Source organism: Euprymna scolopes, chromosome 34, assembly GCF_053919585.1.
Source record: "Euprymna scolopes isolate OS-2025 chromosome 34, ASM5391958v1, whole genome shotgun sequence".
NCBI classification, from domain to species: Eukaryota; Metazoa; Mollusca; class Cephalopoda; order Sepiida; family Sepiolidae; genus Euprymna; species Euprymna scolopes.
In genome coordinates this window covers 38203846-38219810 of record NC_136515.1, presented here as the reverse complement: position 1 = coordinate 38219810, position 15965 = coordinate 38203846, and the positions used below count along the sequence as shown (strand labels likewise).

General features: G+C 32.9%; 1 protein-coding gene across 13 annotated transcripts in view; it reads left to right on the top strand.

Moving 5' to 3' along the window:
• Positions 1-15965, top strand: part of LOC145259180 (solute carrier family 4 member 11-like) — a 533927-nt gene that overhangs the window by 362379 nt on the left and 155583 nt on the right. For 6 of the 13 annotated variants that reach the window (XM_080116953.1, XM_080116946.1, XM_080116945.1 and 3 more), the window contains one exon: positions 862-900. The exons of the other annotated variants lie outside the window; for them this stretch is intronic. The gene's annotated coding sequence lies outside the window, so the exon portion shown is untranslated. The remainder of the gene's footprint in view (positions 1-861; positions 901-15965) is intronic. 13 annotated transcript variants of the gene reach the window in all.

Sequence of the window (15965 nt, the reverse complement as noted above, 5' to 3'; positions counted from 1 at the left end):
GGTAAAAAAAAAAAAATGAATATGTTTCCTTATCTATAAAAGTGAGAATGTGTGTGTGTGAGGACAATTCTCAATCTATATACTCAATTAATTTTTTATCAACAGACTTGAAATTTGGTATATAGGATATTCAAACATGTGGAAAACTCTTTAGTTGGCTTTTATCCTGAAAAAAGGGCTGCTAAGGGGTCAAAATTGAAAAATTGGTACTTGGGGGGGGGTCATCGGGATTTTTATCTGTTTGTCAACTGTTTCACGAGATTTGAAAACACTTTTTTAAAGATCGTGTCAAGCTGGTCTAATGGTTATCATACTTAACTCACTGTCTTTAGGTTTTGGTTTCGATCTCAGCACAAGTACTTTTCTTTTTTTCCTACCTAGAAGTGAACTGTTTAGAAAAAAAAAAAAAAACATAACTCCCATGCACATGTCTCAGTTTATTCGTTTTTTTTTTTGTTTTTTTTTTTACTTCCTTGTTTTTTTTGTTTTTTTTTTTTTGTTTTTTTTTTTAACGAATTTAACGTCAGGTTTAATACCGGACAACACAGGTACATCTAGTTTTAGATATTTATTATTCATCTGGAGAAACATTGATTAAGAATACACCAACATTGCGAGTCTTTGTTTTGTAGTGCAAGACTTTTAGCTGGATATATAAACAGAACTGCCCTTTATATAATGAACTAGAAACTTTTTAAATTTATTATTAAAGCCTTTATTGAATATATTTATATACTCAAATGTACATACATAAAAACTATCCTGTCAAAACCGATTTATTTTATGTTTTTATTTTTTGTTTTTTTTTAATTATAAAAAAATGAAACAATAGGAAAACAAATATTGTTTCTTAATTTACAGAAAATGTGTGTCGGCTACAACCTCAAACTGTCACATATGGCAAGTAAACATTTTTGTTATTTAGCACTTTTTAAATCTTTTTCACTATTTTAGCACTTTGATGCTTTCGTACACTGCTCAAGATTTAAGAGTTTCTAATTAATAAGCATGTTGTTCCGTTTTTGGTTGGTAGATGGACAATCGCTGCTTCCATACATAAAAAAGATGAATTCATCGTTTTTTTTTTTTTTTTTTTTTTTTTTTTTCTTCTGCTTTGGATGTAGATTGCTTCACGCAATGCACATTTGCTTTTTCTTTCTTCCAATATGCTTTTTGCTTTTTCAAGTGCTACGTTTTCATAGATGAACGGTCAGAGAGATAAAAAAACAAACAAAAAAACAGCAGGATGAAGTGTTGGGTTTTTGGAAAATCGAGCAATTTTAAACTAAAGATCAGATATTTGTCTTTATTTACGCTCGGTAGCCATCTTATTCGGCTTCATGCTATTGCTGTGACTAACGGTACTACCGCTACCAAAGTCGAATTACAATTAAATAATAGAATTGCAGACTTTGTTGCTTCCATGCTTCTGTGTTGTCTGTTTTTTTATAATATCAACCATTTCAGGGTTAACTAATGTTAAAATGCTATACCAGTGTAAAACGATTTGTTAACCATTTGTATCTGGCAACGTTCGCATGTGGGAACATGCAAAATACAAATTGACACCCACACCCCAATAAAAATCCACCTCTGAAATTATTCACAAAATTCAATCTGTTTCTGCAATCCAATCATATTTGGTAAAAATAAACGTTAGTCTGTGACTGACTCGTCTACCAAATTATAGTCATGAATACCCAACAGTCTCTGTTTGATCACCATTCAATGATTTGATGATCATCTTACATCTGATCAACCTGATGGTGGGGCCAACAATTCATTGACTGCAACTCCATACAGAGAGGTCAACCGATCTCTCTGATCTCCGTCTGAAAACTAGATAGTGATCTGTGATGCCGGAAAATGGGATCCAAGTGATTGAGCCATTCTTCCACTTTGGTCCTTAAATTGTCTGGACAGGAAATCAAAGGAAGTGTTATCTTTTATGGGCTTCACACTCATCCAACTTAAAGCTCTCTTAGATTATTATCTATAATATAATCTCAGATAGTGTCTTTCAAAAACCCCAGATAATTCCTGAACTGAATGAGGGTCACCATGGCCCAAATCAGGGCAGTACCAAGAGAAGAGTGTGTCTAGTATTGACAGTTTTGCTAGTCATATCCAAAATGACAACAAGTGCAGGTTCTGCCACATAGAAGAAGAGTGTGTCACCTAGGATCCAGTTGTAAGGTCCTGCTGGCAGGCGGCTACCATACAACGCAATACAGTGTGTGTTTATCCCCACTGGATCATCTACAAAAATTTGAATATCGAATGTTGCAGCAAGTCCTGTGAACATGTTTACCAAAAACAACAGTTGCAAATAAGTTATACACCATCCACTATGAATATGCAATTCCTACAAGTATCTACCTAGAAAACAGAACTATTAAACCTGGCATAGTAATATGGGACAAGGAGAAACGAGCAATCTTAGAAGTTAGTTTCTTCAACGATGCTGGATTAAATAGCGCTGTGATGGAAAAGATAACAAAATAACAAGGTCTCATGTATGACATGAAAAGAAATTGGAATCTTAGGAAGAACTTCATCATTCTAGTAATTATAGGAACAACTGGACTTGTGAAATAAAAAAAATTTCAAACTACTGAGCAATTATACCCTGTGAACCAAGTGCAAAAGGGATACAAACAATTGCATTCAAAGAAACGGTTAGAATCTTAAAAAGATTTCTTGTTTGGGATATAATTTGGCATCAGGTAGAATGCCCCATCTCCGGTTGGAACAAAATAAAATTGAAGAAAAAAATAATTAAATGTCAATAAAACAAAGACTGTTGGAGATTTATTATTGAAACTTGATGAACAATTCAAACATAGTGAAGTTTATTTGTACAAAATAATGGTTGTATGAAAGAAAGTATTTGTAAATTTTAATGATTTTTATAAGTAACATTTGGAGGTGGATCCTTTACTTAACTTTTAAATTTCTAGAAATCTGTCTTTAATGTGCTGATTATTCCGTTCGAAATTAATACAAACTTATGTAAATAGATGTAGAAAACTATCTGAATGCATGTAATGGAAATTTGCCGATGTTGAGAAAAACAAACAAGTGATTCTCTCTAATATGAGTGTGTGTGTGTGTGTGTGTGTGTGTGTGTGTGTGTGTGTGTGTACTAGGAGGGTGACCTCACATTGCCCGGATTGAATGATGATCAACGAATGTTTCACACTCCCATATTTTTATTGTCATCGAAATCGGTGACAATGTCCATTTTTCAATCAAATTGATTGAAAAATCTGCTCTGTTGGGGATCCATCGTAGTGCATCTGGAAAAAGCTTTATATGTATCCCTACAGTGACTTAGTCCACAATACATTGTAGTCACCGTAGAGAATCCACTGTAGATTTTATTAAAAAAAAAAAATTTTATATAATGGCTTGAATTAAAGTTAAAATGCAAAAGTCAAGTATCATGGTTCAGTTGTGCTCTAAACAGAAACCTTCATTTCAAACGCATCCCTGTTATATCAAAGAGCCTACTGTTGATTTTATATGCCAGGCCTTTTTGCTTGTGTGGTAATAAAACTTCTCAAATGCGCTTGTGATGTTAGGCTGTATAACTTTGATCGAAATAAATAGCAATAGTTTTTGAATTAGCAGCATTTTCATGGCATAACTTTGGAGACGTAAAACCAAAATAAAACTTTGACTCATCTGTACATTGTCAGGTGGAGGTATGCAGATTCATAACTCATGTTCTCATTATTAATGATTAAACAATTTCAAGATTATAAAAATAAACAATTATGAAATTAAAAGTAATTATGAAATTAAAAATAATTAGGAATAATTTCGTAATAGCCAGGCTTGATGTTGCTTAACTTCTGATTTTATGGGAATCGGTTATAGTTATGAGAAGAGTTCTTTTACCCGTGTCTATATCTTGTAAAATGCCCCCCACCCTGTCATGAATGAAAATTAACACATTCTTAACATAGATTGTTAACATTAGCCGAAATATTAAAATAAAGTTTTGATTGTTCATCAGGCAGAGTTATGCAGTTTTATAATTGACTTACATTTTTGTTTTTCCGTGAGATTTTCACTAGCTTCAGTCATCTTTAGTCAGCAATTATAAACATGTTTTTAGTCCAACTAAATCAAAATAACTAAAAACTTATAACATAAAACATAAATACACATATTCAGTTTATCGCTTTATTTATATCCCAGTCTCCAAGCTTGGCTGTTTTAAAGATTGATTCCATTCAAACACATTGTTGAAAAGTTTGTATACAATTTGCTTGGGTTGTTACAATTTCTTCTAGTGTTTCACCTCAAAATGTCTGCATTTTTTATCTAATAATCGTTCATCTCAATCTGGTGAAATCAACATAGGGTGGAACAATAAAATTGTCGCCCAGAAAAAATGACATGATTCCATTTCCGTTTGATGAAAATCGTTTTTTTTTTTTTTTTTTTTTTTTTTTTTTTTTTTTTTGTTGCAAACCATCTACTAGTTTGCCAGGTGTAAAAATTCCAAGAAAGATAGGAACCTTCTATCATATCTGAAAGTGACACGATGTTCAACTCATGCTCTCTACCAATCCATCTTATTACAACAGGACCATTGCCCTCAAAATGCATCGCTGGTTGCCATGAATAACAGGGATGTGCCCAGGGTGATGAAAAGTTTCCGCCCACAATTATGGTCTTTGGTGTGGTTTCAAATGAGGGCCACATCATGCCACCTCACATCTTCGAAGTTGGCTTGAAAGTCAACACCAAAGTGTACCTTGATGTGCTGAAATGTGTGGTGATCCCCTGGTGCAATCAGGTGGCCATTGGCTGACCTTGGGTGTGGCAGCAGGACTCGGCGCCGACCCACAAGTCCAAAGAGACCAAGGTTTGTCTTCAGAAAGAGTGCTACAACTGTACTCTTCTCTCACTGGCCTCTTCCCTCCTCCCCGACCTGAACTCGCTGGACTATTCGTTTGGTCATACATCGAGCATATCACCAACATGAACTCTCATAACACCAAATCTACCCTAATCGCTGCCATCTGTCAAGTTCCCGCTTGTGGAAAAGGTATGCTCCCAATTCTGAACTTGTATCAAGGCGGTGATTGAGGCTGAAGCTAGCTATATTAAATAGATGTCAGCTCTACTGCATGATCAATTTATCTAAATTGATTTTTTTCAATAAAAGTTTTCAAATAAAGCAGTAGTATTTTCTTTAGGTTGACACATTTATCGTTCCACCCTGTAGTTGACTGATCGTCAGAACTTATCCATCTGGCTGTTTGAAGATACTGGCGTCCTGATCAAAAATGCACCAAATATGTTTTTTCCTTTCCCTTTACAAATCTCAATCATGTTCTGCAAAGTTAAAAACAATTTTTTTCAAAACAACCAAACCAAACACCATGAAAAAATATTAGAAAACAAAGAACTAAATAAAGTATAAACGCTTATTCCAAAATTACTTAATTTAGCATTAAATAACTTTAAAATGATTGAAGTGATATTAAACAAAAATAACCAACCAGCCAGAACTCCTCCAGCTTTGGTATATTAAACCTCAGCAACAGAGTATCAAATGTCAGGTCTGATCAGACTCAAGATAGCATATCCCTTTGATTATTGCTCTCTTATCGTGCTGAACACCGAGTGTCTAACATTCAACATTACGCTTCGGACATCTTTCTGCTGGTATTGACAGAATAAACAATACTAAAATTCTTAGCAAATACTCTTATATTAAAAGATTGAAAACATTGGAAGCAATTTCTTTCCAATACAGTTTTTGTAACAAAATTAGACATTCTAAACTGATTGCCTATTTTTTATGGCAAATGAAAATTGTTATGACTGGGCATGGCAAACGAAAATTGTTATGACTGGGCCTGGCAAATGAAAATTGTTATGACTGGGCCTGGCAAATGAAAATTGTTATGACTGGGCCTGGCAAATGAAAATTGTTATGACTGGGCCTGGCAAATGAAAATTGTTATGACTGGGCCTGGCAAATGAAAATTGTTATGACTGGGCCTGGCAAACGAAAATTGTTATGACTGGGCCTGGCAAACTAAAATTATTATGACTGGGCCTGGCAAACGAAAATTGTTATGACTGGGCCTGGCAAACGAAAATTGTTATGACTGGGCCTGGCAAACGAAAATTGTTATGACTGGGCCTGGCAAACGAAAATTGTTATGACTGGGCCTGGCAAACGAAAATTGTTATGACTGGGCATGGCAAACTAAAAGCTAATTTTTCTTTAAACAGTAAATAAAAAGAAAACCTCAGTTGAACAATATAAGAACAAATGTAAGCACAATTCAATAAATTTTTCTACTGTCACTTTTGTTTTTCTGACAGACAACTTAAAACTATATATCATAGTGCAAATGCAATATTCCGATTTATTACTGTTTTAATACTCCTACTGTTTACTATATATGCCCACAACTTGGCATTTATAGGTGCTTACTTTCCCTCAAATTTTCTCTTTATTTTCAACGGCCTTGAGGTTGGATGCTGTTGGATGCATAGTGACTGAGTTTGAATCTCCTGGCCAGCAGTAATTATAGCTTCCTACACTGATGATTGCATAAGCGTGAAATACTAGTGTCTGTAAATATAAAATAATTGTTACTATTTATTTTAAATATATATCATTGCCTTAAGCTCGAATTGCTTTTATATGCGCAGACATACAATATCATGTGCATTTAATTGAAAAACACCGGCATTAAAAAAAACGGCCATCACTGAAAATGGTAACATAACTTGGGTAGAAAATCTATTAATAACAGCAGAGAAAGAATTGTACATTTAGAAAAGATTAGAGAACATTAAATTTTGTTTACATCTTAATTTTATCAAAATAGCAACAAAAAAAAAAAGATATCGCAAGTTGAAACTGAAAGGAAGTTCACTATATTTACCTGTTTCCACATGCTAAGAATTTGAATGCCTACTAGACAACATTATTGAGTGCCTTAGGTCTCTGTACTGGGGTTTGTCAGGATCGCTTGATATGAAAACACTTTGCCCTACAAGTAAACTTTCTACCAGATCAGATGAATTCTTGTCCTGGAATCTGGCTAACTCATGAAAAGAAACTTAAACTGTAGCATAGTTAAGTAGTCAATTGGGGAAAATGGTGGTAATATTCGAAAAAGGACTAAGTCGAGACAACACTGTTGGAAGGCAGAGGAGATGCATTTAGGTAGATCTTCATTCCGAATCACTGACCGGTGAAGGGGTATAGATAATCAGTATTTAATTATATCTTAGGATATATTTTTTCAAACCTGTTCACACTTCTAGTTCTTCCAAGGAACTAACTACTTCTTACTCTCTTTCTTTGATCCATGTGATGTCACATCCGTTTCTATCATTTTTCATAGCCCCAGAAAATTTAATTTAAAGTGCATTAAGTTGATTCTGGTTGAATTTTCATTTCCTGCTGTTTTCAAATAACTAATTTATATACTTGTGGATTTGCTAACCCAATATTTAACAAGAGTTAAAAATGGAGATAAGTAGTGAAATTCCTTTCAATTTCAACTTGCAATGTTTCATTTATTTTAGGATTATTGTGATATTTGGATTAAACCCCCCAATTTTTTTTTTTCCTGTTTATTGTACAATTGTATTTATTGTACAATTCTTTTCTCTTGTGTCAGCAATAGTTTTTTGTTCCAGACTATTTAGAGTTAGATTACTATTTTCAGTGGTCGACAATTTTATTTTACATTAAATTTGGTGCACTCCATTTTGTGTAAAATGGAATTTTTTATACGAACAGTAGCAGACAACAGAAGATATTGTTATTTGGCCGAAACAGCTTACCTTGTAGACTTGTATATAATTGTGTTAAGCAGCTGTTTCACTTATTTCATTTTGGTCTTTAGGTAACGTCGTATCATCAGGAGTAACTACGCACTATTTTGGGGTTTTCCTCTCAACGGTTTTTCTATATAATAGTAACAGGTTAAAGAAAAAGAGCAACGCGTCAATATGGTCAGCATAATATAGAGACTTAAGTTGTCTTTCACACAAAAATATCCAAGTTGACAACTTTGGTAAATGACGTACTAAAGAAGTGTTTGACCTATCATCCATTTGTTTTTACATGGTTCAAATGATTTTTTTTTAAAATATTGATTTACTATTAAAAGAAAAAAATTAATTTAATCTGTAATGTGCTATGAATCATTAAGAAGATTCACTGTGTTAACTGTTGAGAATCAACTTGTGAAATTTTTTGATCTTTCTTTTTCATCAAATCTTTCTTGGAGTTTATATATTAGATCTGTTGCTCTCTTTCTCCTAAAGTCGGTTCTCTTTATCACTCTAAACCCTTTCTTTCACCTGAGGCTATTCTATATCTCTACAAATCTATTATCAGATATTATATAGAGTATTGTTGTCATATTTGGTCTGGTGGATCTCTGACCATTTGAAGGTTCTCAATAAGGTGTAGAAACATAACTGCAATTTGATTGGCCCCACCTTATCTTCCCTGCAACCTCTTTCTCTTTCTCTTGCAGACATGATGTTGCTAGTCTGTCTTTTCTATAAATGCTATTATGGTATGTGTTCTTTAGAACTGTTTGATCTATTCTCTGTTTCATTTGTTCCAGCTGTTTGACATGTTGGTCTAGTGGTCTCCATCTATTTGCTGTTTTGATACCTCATTGTAATAGACCCCCATATTCTAGTAGAACTGTCTTCCTCCTTACTGTTTTCCTCCTACCTGCATAGGTATCTATGCATAGGTATTTCATAGGTATCATAACTTTAGCCTTTTCAAGGTTGTGGTCAATTGGCATCTCATGTTTTTTTTTTTTTCGTCTTTAATTTTTTTCATCACATTTCATTCTTGGTAGTTCCTTACATTCAGTGACCTTACGTCCTATCTGGAGCGATTTCCATTAAAAATATTGAATTTTATATGAACAGTCAAAACTTGTACTTCTGTCTCATTTTTGCATGTTTTTTTTTTTTTGTTTTCGATTGGATTTTACTTGACGTTTAGTTTTATCAAAAAAATATTGTTTAATTTTTTCTTTATTATTAGATGTCATATTTGTGAGGATTTTTCACTTGTCTGCAGATTGTATTTGTTATACTCTGTGAAATTTAGTTTCTTAAGCAACATCACACGAAACTGCAAATTTTCTAATTTCCAACACATTTAAAATGATTTGATGGCGAATTGTGCTATATGGTATCATTGTTTTTGTATTGCAAAGAACTGTGTGTCCACATAAAAAAAAATGGTTTCTTGTATTATTTTGCTTTGTTTTAACCTAAATTGATTAGTTTTGTTATACTTGCAGACCTACCCGGCATTGCCCAGGAAAAAAGTGTAACATAACTTCTATTTCTCTTTCTTTCTCCCTCCTCTAGTTTTCACTCCCTTACCCACCACCTCTTTTCTTTCTTCACCCAGCTCAATCCTTTCTCTGGACATACATACTCATAACTCGAGTCGGCATAAGAGAAATAACTGAAAAAAAATCAGTTACTCCCATTTACATGATAACATTAAAATTGTGTGTACATCGTGATAACATTAAGTGACACATACAGCCATTTGACCTCGAAACAATATTTTTTTCTAAATTTTAGATCTTTTCCGAGGTTATACCAATTTAAAAAAATACCAACTTCATAGGGGTTTGCCAAGTATTTTTCAAGTTTTAGCAAGACATACATATGCCCTTTATTATAGTATTGGTTTATTATCCTTAAATAAAATTCCAATTTTTAACCTATATAAACTTGCACGGTTACTATTTCATGTTTCAATCATTTTAATTGCTTTAAAATTCGTTAAATTCACTTGAAACTTGAAAAATCATTTTTTTTTTTTTGCATAATATGAGCAACATAACAAGGTGAAAATGTATGTTTGATTGATTATTTGAAAATCTTTAAAAGAAAACTTGAGTGGACATCTTTGTAATGTTTTGTAATAATTTAATCCTCCCCCTTTTGAAACAATGGATCAACCATTTCAAGGAAGTTAGATTTGACCACAAAGATGTCTTAGAGATTATGAAATGAAACTTTGGCTCAAGTCCAGATGTTCAGAATTGAAGGATTCAGATTGATACGATAGCTAAGGAAATGAGGACTTTGTAGTTTAGCATATTTGATCTTGTGTGAACAACTGACCGTTGGTAAGATTTCTATTTACTAAATGCCAAGACGATTTTTTTTACACTATCGGGTCATCATTTATCAAGAATAAAGATTAACGCGACAATGATTATCAGCAGAAAGATGAGAGGCATTATTATTAATTAATGGTATCAACTGCATTTGATTACTTATGAACCGGTTTAGATCAAGCATTTGTTGATATTGAATTTGAAAGTGACCAGGTTGTAATCAGCAGAGAAGCAATCTCAAAGCAATGTTTTCCACAGGCAGGAAACCTTTACAAAGAAGCTCTGTATATGTAAATTCTGTCTTATGCTAAGGATATGGAAAGATAAGATAATTTCTTTCCCATTGTGGTAGCAATACAAGTAAATGTAAATTTCTTACAAGAAAGCAAAGATTGGAGCTCAGTCGAGCAAGTACCATGGTAGAGATTAGCAAGGTCTTTTCTGTGATAAAAGAGACTGTGGAGAGAAGAAATCATTCTTTCACAAGATCTGTCAATTTTACTCTTTCAAAGCAAAAACCAGTGCTTTATACAGCACCTCTGCAGATGCTACAACTATATTCCATCTAAGGAAATATCTTTTATCAGCTGGCTCAGTAGATGAGATTTTAAATAAGGTTAACTTGTTTTTTTACATATTACGTATTCCGGTTGTTCAAAATGTATAAATATTTACATCATTAGCAACAATACTCAACACATCCATTTTACCATTTTCATTTATCTCTATGCAGTGCATATCTTCAACCTTTACAGGCCAGGTTTCACTTCCAGATATCATCATGCTATATATATACCTTTTTCTTAGTTCATAACCTCATAATTCTCACTTTCCTTATTTTGTCCTTTAGTCCTCGCATTGCATGAGCAACGTTTCTGACAAAGGGAAAGAATTACTGTTTTGAGGGTCAGAATCTATATATCAAACACTTATTAGCTGAAGCATTTTTGTTTTCTTTTTTAGCTGCTTACATCAAATAGCTTCATGCTTTGTCTAGAGCAACTTCCATAAAAACAAAATATTCAGAGAATTTTTCAAGATTGCAGCTTCTTCTGACTATATTACGAAGCAAAATAAGAGGAGGGGTGCAGTAGAAACCAAGAAACAAATATAGTATATATGAATGTGGTAAAAAAGTACATGGTGTTCCTCATTCATTCCCAGGAAGCATCAGGTCTTCTTGCCAGTTAAATATATAAACCAAGGTAAAAGAAGAATCACAGCTGAGTATTTGGATTCTAGGTTCACTCTGTTTGCCACCAAAAATGATTTTAACTGTCAGCAAAATGGCTTCATGTGCTCGATTTGTGTTGGCTTCTTTGCCTTCGATTCATGTTTGCTATTCAATGTATTTCAAAGACTTCAACTTCTTGAAATACCAGATGCCTTCATTACTTGCAAATGAGTGCAATCTTTATTTTAAGAGTTTATATCACATTTCTTGTTTACTATTTCCTTCAAATATGTCCTTGTAGTGTGTGTATGTATGTATATATATATAAGAATAACAATAAAGCTACATTCAATTATTTATTTTTCTTACCAAACATTTCTTTCAGAATATCAAAATTTTGGTACATTTTTTACAGAGCTGTTTCGTTACACAGAAACAATCAAGTATCATTATGTTATGTTAACATTGAATCTTTTCGTGCATATACTCCTTAGAAAAATAGAAAACGTTTTTACTTAGAAAGAAATATGCATGACAATATAATGGTAGAAGAAGAAATTCCATAGAAGACTCAGCATCGCATATTTATTTAAGTGTCAATCTTAAACAAAAATTGCGATGTTCATTCATTAACCTTTATCCCGAAGTGGATTCTGAGCCTTGATAAACTGGATTCCCTTGTTTAAAAAAAATAAATACAGTTGCTGGGCATAATGTGAACTGTGTTAAAAAATTCAAAATGATCTGTTAATTAATTTAGAAATTTTGATATTCTGAAAGGCCGCTGGAAAAATGGTGGGATCTTTCTATCGATCCAGTAGATATCTCACTGCTGATGCTATTCTCTACCTATATAAGAGCCAGGTACGTCCAAGGATGGAATACTGTTGCCACATCTGGGCAGGAGCTGCTAGAAAGGACTTGTCCTGCCTTGATAGAGTTCAAAATAGACTTCGTAGCCTCGTAGGAGATGTCCTTTTCTCTTCCTTGCAACCTCTATCTCACAGAAGAGATGTTGCGAGTTTGTCTCTGATGTATCGTTATTTTCATGGAAAATGTTTGACTGAGCTTCAATCTTTGGTCTCCTCTGGCCAAACTTTCACAAGAAACACCCGTCTAGCTGTAAACACTATCAATAATTCTCCCCACTCTTTATCTGTGCCTAAACCTAAACGTAGATTCCATGAACAAAGCTTCTTTCTTAGAACTGCACGCCTGTGGAATTGTCTTCCATTTTTCTGCTTTCCGGCTGACTACAATATGGTTGTGTTCAAGTCTAACGTAAATAAGTTCTTGATGAGCCGTTCCATATAAGTTACCAAATTTTCATTACTAATGATTACTATATTGACCAATTTCTACTGTACACTCTTTAACCCTTATCCTTGAGTGGCCTCTGAGCCTTGATAATGTGGTGATGCCTTTGTAAAAAAAAAAAAAAAAAAAAAAAAAAAAGTTATTTCTGTATAAATATGTAAATATATACTCTTACCTAACATTATATGAGTAGATTTGTTTACTAATATATATATATATATATATATATATATATATATATATATATATATATATATATTGGTGTATTTTGTCGAATTCTAAAATCTTTCTTTCAAACTCTGGAATCTGCACAGAATTTTGAGTCTACCCTTTATTTTAATCCATGTTGGTGGCATGCTCTTGTTCTGTCAGTAATGACTAGGTACAAATCCAAAGGAATTTGGCAATTGTATTTTGAGCATTGTCCATACTGAGGATTGAACCTTCAACCTCAAGAAGAGTATAACTTGCAACTGAATTTTACTCGGTACTTTATTTATTACACCATAGGTCTATACTTGGTAAAATTAAGTTTGTTCAGAATTCTATGCAAATTCCCGTGTTCAACAAAATACACCTGAAGAAGGTTGAAGGTTACATTAAAACGTCAAGGAAATAACACTCAAGACAAGAATAGTCTGACGACTCCAAATAATACCAGAAACATATTTGCATATTTACTTTATAAACAGATTCTAATGAATTAATATTTAGTAATTTATAGTTGTAATTTTGCATTGCGATATTTTCTCATTTATATACCCAATATTTCCAATATATATATATATATATATATATATATATATATATATATATATATACACACATCAATACTAAAACGTGTGAGTTCCCTAAAATGACGAAAACAGATACTACACTTTGATTTTAGCCAAAATAGCAAAGGAACTATAGAAATATTTTTATGGCTAGGCATTTTTACATGAATGATATTGCCTTTTTTAAGAGTAATGGGTAGTATATTATTGGTTCTGTTGTTATAAGAAAGTCCTCCTAAGAATTACCTCCTCCTTTTTTAGGATAGAGGGATAATTCTCCCAGGTATTATATCCTCCTTTGGTGAAGGGGGTAGTGTAGTAGTATCTGTTTGGAGATTATCTTTCCAGGCGCTATCCATTTTTTTCCGGGGAGAGGGGGAGTGCAGATTGTTTTCTTGTCATAACATACTCCAAAGCATTAGCCTCGCCTCTTTTTCTGTGACGGTCTTAAGCATTATTTCCTCTTTTTTGAGTGAGAGTGGGGGCAGTATAGTAGATGTTTATTCCCCATGATATTATCCTTCCATGATTAACTTCTGTTTTGGGGGTAGGGGAGGGTACTATCTGTTGTGTTTTCATTATATTATCCTCCCAGGCACTAACCCTTTTAAAATATGGGGGGAGGAGAATGGAGGAGGTCGGCATATCATCTTGTTAGTCATAACTAGGGCTATGACAACAGAATATTCTTTTCATTGTTTTGACTCTCCAGTATATATCCGACACAATTAGACGCAGTTAATCAAGCTAATACATTATATATATATATATATATATATATATATATATATATATATATATATATGTATTAGCTGTACATACTCTGTGTTGCCAGGTTGAAACCTATTGCCGGGCAGAGGGTTTGGACAAATACTATTCAAGATTACACTGAATATTCTAACTTATGATTTTCCTGAAAGTAGACCACATGTTGGATTTATAGAAGCATAAGACACATCCATCTTCATCTATGAAAATAAAACAGAGAAATAACTCTCATAACTTAAATAAATAAAGCTTACTTCCGGTCTTAAACAGAATTGATGTCAGCTAATAATAATTAAAAACAAATTATATATGAATTAAATTAAAAAATAAATAGAAGAATTAAAACAATTTGCTAATAACCATTAATAAGAGAGAGGTAATTACTAAAATAGATTTTGTTTTCAATGTAATAAGTAGCTGAGGTTACTTCTTTAATGTAGATTTCCTTTGAATAAATTAAATAGTTTCGAAATTTCTTTGAATTTTTTTCTTTCTTTAATTCTTTGAATTAATTTTTTTTTTTTTTTTACTTTTAGCTTAACTTGCTTTGATATTTTACCATTTCGTTTTTTTTTTGTTGTTTTTTTTTTTAGTAATAAATGCTTCTCTACATTAAAAACCGACCTTGTGTCTAACTCTACCCTCGTGGGGAGGCAAGTAAATAGGAAGTAATATGGCGGCTGAAACTCGTTTTTCGACCACCATAAAAGCATGTGCCAGTTGGCACAGTTTAATATTCAAATTTAAAATCGTTAAATACAATTTAGGCGCGCAGTGCAATTGATTGTTTCAGCGCGTTAAAAAAATGAAAAATGACACCCACGCAAATTCCAGCGTGACCTTTATATACCAAAGGTGCGTACGTAGTTGAAAGCACCCCATGTGATGTCTTCCGTCCAATGGAATTCCTCCTAGGACACATTTTAAAACTGATTTTCTAGAGCTCGTTTGGAGCCAATCAAACCAAATATAAACATGCACAAATACAAAATCTATCTCTTTAGTCTCTTAGCCTTTCGAGCATTCTTTCGTCTCTTTAAACTCTTCCGACTCATTCAACGCTTTCTCATTAGGACTTACCACGCGTGCAAACATCAATTATTTCATTTCCACTGCTCCGCGCATTAATACTCTCTTTTAACAGACGAACATTAATATTGTCTATGTTACATATTTGAACATTCAAAGAACACAAAAAAAGAGACTCTCCACCTTTCATATGAACTCAAAAAAAAAGAACTCTGAAATATTGAGAACTGTTTTAACTTGTTATTATTTGTTATTTCTATTCCGGAAATAAACCTCGGTTTGTGTTGCACATAAGATTTCTTATTTTTATTTTTATTTGTGGAGGAAGTCAGTTCCCAAAAAAAGGCCAGGCGACCCCCACAAGCATTACCCTGAAGAATTACCGCCATGCACACTTGTTGTTCTAAGTTAACTAACCACTACTTGTGTTTCAAACTTTAAAAAAAAAGAAGCGCTTTAAAATAGTAAAAACACTCAAGCATTTTTCGTTTTGGAAGGGGGTTTCAGGCGCCCCTATTATCCCAAAGAACCATCTATGTAAACACTTTGCAATATTTTTCAATAGTCATTTAAAAAAAAAAGAAGCTTTATAATCAATTTTTATTTAAGATTACGAAATTATTTTCTAAAATATTTTGTTTTAATTAAAATTAAGAAATCAATTTTAAAAATATTGTTTATATCCATTTTCATTCAAAAGGGTTACTTTTCGGTAACTTCACAGGTTGTTAACCTAAA